The sequence below is a fragment of the Octopus bimaculoides genome, chromosome 4 (genome assembly GCF_046866305.1).
Source record: "Octopus bimaculoides isolate indiv1 chromosome 4, ASM4686630v1, whole genome shotgun sequence".
Classification (NCBI taxonomy): domain Eukaryota; kingdom Metazoa; phylum Mollusca; class Cephalopoda; order Octopoda; family Octopodidae; genus Octopus; species Octopus bimaculoides.
In genome coordinates, this window is record NC_142931.1 from 88,501,971 (window position 1) to 88,509,677 (window position 7,707).

The window sequence follows — 7,707 nt, forward strand, 5'->3', positions numbered from 1 at the left end:
TATACCAATATAGTTGGTGCTCTTGGTTTTGTTAGAAAATGCCTAAGAGACAGTTAGAAAAAGTTAGGGTTTTCAAAGAAAAAAAAAGTGAAACAACCAACGCGCACATTTACAAATACAATCTGTAAGCGTAACAGTAAAAATATGCAAAACTTTTCACAAGTTCAACATATAACAATGATTTTGTTATCTTCATTCCAACGATGGAGCTTTGTATCTTTTGTCAGAGACCAACTTCTTCCCGATAGGAAGACTTCAAATAATTAAAAATAGAAGAGTGCATGCATCCATTCATGTATGCATGTAGCCAGCTCTTATACTCAGGCTAAAGATTTTCTTTTGTACCTATTATCACTGTATAACAAAATCTTATACTAATTCTGCTTGTCATTCCGTTACTTGGCTCGTTGGTAACGCTTTCACGTGATTAGAGAAGGAAAGGGAGAACGAACAGAGGGAGACATAAAAAGACGGAGAGTGAAGCGTCCATGACGTGAGGGAGAGGGAAAGTAATTGTATTGAGTAATCATGGATAAATTACTTCATTAATTTATGATGATGATGATGATTGTTATAAACCCAAACTCGAATATCAAAATTTAAAAGGTTTTAATCGACTAAAAATACAGCAATATACAATACAAAGATTGCTAAATTGTAAGCAAAACCAAACTTCAACGCAATAACATTTTTATGCAGCGAGTTACTACATTCTCGACTAACTGAAACCAACACTGAACACGTCATTCCGCAGACAGAACAGATGATAATGATGATGATGATGATGATGATGATGATGATGATAATGATGATAAAGTATTCACATTGAGTGTCAATAGCGTTCTTTAATTTTGAACCATTTCTGAATTCTGTCACCTCTTTGTCAATGCAGGGATAACGACGCTCATTTGGGTTGAGGGTTCTTGTAAAAATGCAACTGGCTTTTCGTTTTGGTGTAAAATGCCAGATATAGCTACCTCCGATGCGTCTGTTTCTATTGAGAAAGGAAGGCTTTCATCAATCACTTTTAAGGTAGCGTTTGCTAAATCATCTCGTAAAGTTTTTAAACTTGACAAGGCTAGTTCACTCAAAGAAAAATATTTAGTATCAACCAACGGTTTTATCTTGTCAGAGAATTTTGGAATCCATTTAGAATAATACGCAAATAGACCAATAATTCGACTCAATACTTTGTGGGTACTAGGAATAGGTAGTTCTAGTAAGGGTTTTACCCGGTCAGGGTCAGGTTTCAAGTTACCATTTTGAATTTTATAGCCAAGCAATCGAATCAGTGTAGTGCTGTAAATGCATTTGGTACCATTAAAAGTTAAATTACAGTCCTTAGCAACTTGAAGAAAATGTTTTAAATTTCGATCATGTTCTTCCTTCGATTTACTACACACAGTTATATGGCTACAATTATGGTTTTCGATTATATTATCGATCATTCTCTGGAAACAGGGTACTGCATTTGTAAGTCCGAAAGCAATACGTTTACTTTGATATAATTTTCCCTGCGCTTCGAAAGCCGTGTAAGGTCGATCTTCAACTGGAATCTCAACTTGATGTGCTAAAATAATTTGAGATCCAGTGTGCTAAAATAATTAAATTGAGCTATTTTTGTGACCACGTCATGTATATTTGGCAGTGGATATCCATTTAATTGCGTAAACTTATTTATAGTCTCACTATAATCAATACACAGTCTCTTGCGATAATTTTCTCCTGATATTACCAATACCTGGGCTCGCCAGGGAGAAACATTGGGCTCGATTGCCCCTTCTGCCAGATCTCGGCTTATAGTATCAGCAATAAATTTTTCATTATTGGCTGACTGTCTTCTCGATTCCGTAACTATGGGTTTACAGTCAGAGTTTAAATTTTCAAACAACCCCGGTGTAATGTCACTTTTAATGCACTTTAGAGATCCTAAATGTAACGGGGGCTTATCGCCGTCAAAAGTAATTTGTATATGTTTTAAGAAATTTTGTCCTAAAATTATATCTAGAAACAAATTATCAAGTACCACCAGCTTTACTTGCTCGTAAATTCTTCCTTGAAGTTCAATTGAACTCATACAATAACCGTCGCTTTGGGAACGATTTCCAATGACAGCCATGTTAATTTCATTCCTTCACCACCAATTTGCTTTTCTTTGCAAAGTCTCTGCTAATATGATTCATAGTAGAGCCGGTATCAATCAAAGCAAATGATTTCACGCCGTCGACTGTTATTGTATAATTAACTTTAGTAGTAGCTCCACCTTGACATAAAGCCGCGGCGAAGTTGCCATCATCTGGAGCTGCTGATGTCTTATCAAAATTTTTACGGTTACTTGATCGGCATTCTTTAGCAAAATGACCAAAATATCCACATTTGTAACACTTGCTCCGCCTAGCAGGACATTTAAACCTCAGATGAAAATCATTAGATCCGCAAAAGGTGCAGGATTTTTGAGTTCGTTTTGTCGCTGCACAAACTGTGTTTCCGTCAGGAATTGAGATTTTGTCTTCTTTACGTGGAATAAACGTTGACAAACAGCTTCCTCGACTGTTTATAGCAGACTGACTGCAATTATACACTTCGGAATTCCTTTGAGCAACTTCCAGCGTGCGGGCTTAGTTAAATGTCCCTTCTAAAGTTATCGTCGCATCTTGAATACTTTCTAAAAGTCTAAGGTAAGTTGAAGATGACGTTAATCCCGAGATAAATGCGTCACGAACAGCTTCATTTTTGTGAGTCTCAGCATCCACTGCTCTGTACCCACAATCTTTAGCTAGTTTCAATTTCTGTAAATAGTCGTCAACTGATTGACCTGGTTCTTGTTTACATGTCATTAAAAGGTGTCTCGCAAAAATAATGTTCAAGGGTTTCACGTACAGTCTCTCCAGAGTTCGAATTGCTTCTGCGTAATTCTCACCATTCACTTATGAGTTCATAAACGTCTTTATCTATGTGCGCTTTTAAACATCTAAGCTTGCTTTCATCCGTGATAGGCGGTTCAGCAGAAAATGATTCTAAAAATTTTTTTAAAGTTCTGAACCAATATTTCCATTCTTTTGAAGCTTGACTCGAACTTGGATCAGCGGTGAACAAATTAGGTTTTATAAATTTGCTGTCCGTTCTCTCTCTCTCTCTAGCTATAATTAGTCGATTGAATTGTTATAAACCCAAACTCGAATATCAAAGTTTAAAAGGTTCTAATCGACTAAAAAATACAGCAATATACAATACAAAAATTGCTAAATTGTAAGCAAAACCAAACTTCAACGCAATAACACTTTTATGCAGCGAGTTACTACATTCTCGACTAGCTAAAACCAACACTGAACACGTCATTCCGCAAACAGAACAGAACTCCGCGCAATGATGACAATGATGATTATGATGATGATGATGATGACGATGATGATGATGATGATAATGATGATAAAGTATTCACATTGAGTGTCAATAGCGTTCTTTAATTTTGAACCATTTCTGAATTCTGTAAATATATTAATATTTTGTCGAAGATTTAGGAAATAAGTCATCTCGTCTTCTCTTTGGGAATTATATGTTATTAGGCTTAGATTATAAAAGCAGTATTTGAGTCAATCCCAAAGATAACGATATTGCTCGATAGGGGTGTTAAATATAAAAGACGTTGTTGAACTTACTTCGTTGTCTGCCATGTGTCGGAATTGCTTAGCAAACTCAAAAATGGGAAAATGTTTTTTGCATTCAGAGGTCTGTATTGTACTCCCTCTCTATTGTGTGTACGCTTAATACGCTTCCTCAGTCGACAAATGATGAGGAATCTTTCGCTCTTCTGTCGTGTCTTCTTAACAGAAATTTATGTATGCCGTGATTCAAGCTTAATTTTGAATTCATTACCGAGCACTTGCAATGAAAAATGCTTCATTTAGATAAGTTAAGACAACTATTGAGAAGCACACATGTCTCACATCTACACATACATATATAGACACACGCATACAGAAGCACAGTTAATGTAATTTTGATCGCAACAGTTATACTTCCGTTTCACTTTTGAGGTGCTCACCATAACAATAGTTGGTGGAAGAGCTGGACATATGTTATCGTATTGCGGTGAGTAGGAAGGAGGAGAAGGAGGAGGAGGAGTATAAATGGTAAGCTCATTGTTTGTGTGGTTTACGTTTTTTAAAGCAAATATCGCTCAAAGAAACAAGAAATTCTCTTGGCTGTTTGGGTTTTAGGGCAGTAGTATTATTCATCTTACGTTTGGTGTAAAACTTGACACTAAAAATATTTGCATTGTCGTTATCATTAAAAAATATTTCTGTGCTATTCCCCAAATATTTATCAACAATAAAAAATCGGAAACTAATTTGGAATATAATTTTACGTTTCAGAAAATATGTAGCATACTTTAATCTATCAGTTTTTGAAGTTCAATTTTAAATTTTAGCTTGTAATAAACCTCGTTTATTTAAATGTATTTTTAGTTTTACTTCGAATACTTTATTTTCACTTTTAATTCTAATACTTCATATCAAGAGTTGAAGGTTTTCTGATTACCTTCCTTCTGGGATTTGTCATAAATATTTATTCATTTTTATCTTTTATTAATATTAATGCATATATTAGTTGTAAAAAAAATATTTTAAAGAGGTTATGTTTTATGAGAAGTTTAGTGTAATAGTTAATCATATATCATTCACTGACTGTTCACCACATGTGGCAGGTTTCATGTGTACATAATGATCACACTATCGTTAAATTTGCAAATGTATATCCAATGAATTATGGAACAACGTTCGATGAACATAACAGTTAGGAATCTTTTTGCATATAATTTATTGGATAATATTATTAAAGTAGAGCAGAGCATTGTTGGATACTGCATGTTAAGGTCGGTGCCTTTTTTCGAGACATGTTATGTAAGAAAACTGAAAGAGGAGGAAAAGTGACGTAGATTCCCTTAGACGGCTTAGCGGATCACTGGCCTATGGTTGAATTTGCCACTTTATTATTGCTGTAAGTCAGCTTCTAGAATCTTCGCTCGAACTGTTTGGATGGAAAACTTACTGCGTTACTTTGAGGCTTTGCTATGTCAGTCATAATAAGTCTAACACCAAAGGAAATCTAACTCCTCCTCAGTTGTTGACTGTTTATTACTACCTGTTTCGAGCTTTCAACGACAAGACAGAAAACTTCATAAGATAGCAGCATCCAGAAAGTTTTAAAATATAAAATTTATGGAGAGTTAGGGCTTCGAACGCACAAACAACACGAGAGTGGGCGTACAGAGTAAACAATCGATGAAGATAGACATTAAGGGCCGAATTGCAATTGGTAACGCCTGGGAGAAATTTTGAAAGGATATAGAATAAATAGAAGAGACAAAAAATAGAAGAAAAAATAGTAGGAGACGAAAAATAGTAGAAAAGAAAAAATATCAAGAGGCGAGAGAAATTACGTCCAGCTGGCTGGACGTCCTATCCCAAAAAAGACAGAAAGACGGGGGAAATGGCTTGTAGTCACGTGTGATCAACAGGCAGAGAGGAAGGGGGACAAGAGAGAGAAGAAGGGAAAGAAACGAAGGGAGTGAGGAGAAGGGAGAAGCAAAGAAAGATAGACAGGGACAGCAAAGAAGGAGGGGAGAAAAAGAAATATAGAGGATTATAGAGGAATAGAGCGAAAGAAAGAAAATAGGCAGAGAATAGTGTGGAATCGGAGAAATTATATATAAATGTAAAAATTTACTGACAGAGGCTGCGTGGCGTTCAGTTATAAATAACTAAAAACACACATTAAGTACAGGACATCACCAGCGAGTGAAAAATAGGTAAATACACAGAGATAAGTACAGGACAAAATACCAAAGGAAGTCTAATTCCTCCTCAGTTGTTGATTGTTTATTACTACATACCTATATACATACATACCTACATACATACAAAAATCTGGAAAAATTAGGGTTCTCAAAACCTGAAAGAAAAAGGCTGATTAGAAGACTACAGATTCAAGCCATCAATGGAACTGTAAAGATATGTAAAACTTTCCAAAAATTTAGCACATAAATACATATGCATGCATCTAGACATAAAAACGCATCCATAAAACAAACATACAAATCTGCGCATACACTAACACCAAATACTGCACGCACACACATATGCACAAATACCTAGATGATGTTGATAAAAGTTCCAATGAAGGAGCCTTGAATCTATGTTAGAGTCCGGCTCTTTCTCTATGGACAAGAAATACAGAAATGAAACTGATTGATATACATACATACATAGACACACACACACACACACACACACACACACACACACACACACACATAAATAGCAATAAGAAAATGGAATAGAATATGCGGTATCCATCGACTTGCAGACAGTGTATTCCGTTGATTAATTTGTTTATTTTATAACTAAAATGACAAAAACTACAATATACAGATACTTATGACATACCATGTCATATTAACAATTAAGGTTACAAATATAAAGTACATTTAGCAATATATATATAAATATACAGGGTGTTTCAAAAAATTTGATATTTCGCAATCTAATGACTTTGCCAGTTCTTCTTCAAATGACTTCAAATTTTAACAGCATGTGTAGAAACAGGTCAAAATTTTATGTTTAATGTTCGATATGTTTATCGTTTCAGGTATAGAAATGGCATTCATTGGAAGAGAAAAGGCGTTTTGTGTATTGGAGTATGCTCAAACACAGTCGATGTGCAGTGTACATTTGTGAGAAAGTTCTCTATAAAATCACCAACGGCAATGCAGATTTGGACATGGCACAAAAAATTCAAAGAGGAAGGCTATCTGTGCAGGGCAAAAGGATTTGGACAACTAGTAACATCGGAAGAGACGGTCGAGCGGGTTCGCCAAAAACTCTTGCGAAGCCCTAAGAATTCCATAAGAAGAACACGTCTGGAAACCCAGATTCCTCCAACGGCAGTTTGGCGCGTCCTGAGGAAACACTTGCTAATGAAACCTTACAAGCTGCACTTCGTTCAGGCCATAATGGCAGATGACAAGCGAATGCGCAAACATGGAGCTATGTGAAGGGTCAGGTCTATGTCCCCACCTCTTCCTGCAACCTAGAGGAACTCGAGCAGAGAATCACTACCGCATTGGAGACTGTTACTCAAGACATGCTGCAGCGTGTTTGAAAGGAGCTGGACTACCGACTCGACGTGTGCCATGTCTCAGGCAGTGCGCATATTGAACATTTGTGAAATCGTTCATGGAATCCACATACCTTTGAATTTCTCATCCAAATTTGGAGGAATAAATCTTATGTTGCTCAACATTAAGTCTGTTTAGTTTCATTTGCTTTGATTATGTGATTTCTATGATATTTACATCTCAAATGATATCAAATGAAACCCCCTGTATATATATATATATATATATATATATATATATATATATATATACATACGAGTAAGCACATAAATGCAAAACAAAATGGAAAAACTAGTACTCGAATACCGAAGGTAGAGTAATATGCTTTACTATTAAAGCTGCAAAAATATCACAAAAACTGCTACTCAGAGTTTTACGTTCCCGTTCGTCGGGTTATTCTTGATTACAACTGCCCGACGAACGAGAACGTGAAACTTTGAATAGCAGACGGAAAGAAGTAAAATAATAAAAGAAGATATATATATATATATATATATATATATATATATATATATATATATATATAT

The 7,707-nt window shown here is 35.4% G+C and overlaps 1 long non-coding RNA gene across 2 annotated transcripts in view; it reads left to right on the forward strand.

The window, feature by feature from the left end:
* LOC149136128 (uncharacterized) overlaps positions 1-7,393 on the forward strand; it is a 53,839-nt gene extending 46,446 nt beyond the window's left edge. For both annotated transcript variants that reach the window (XR_016241578.1, XR_016241579.1), the window contains exon 5: positions 6,652-7,393. This is a non-coding gene — a long non-coding RNA (uncharacterized LOC149136128). The remainder of the gene's footprint in view (positions 1-6,651) is intronic.
* Positions 7,394-7,707: the final 314 nt, after the last annotated feature.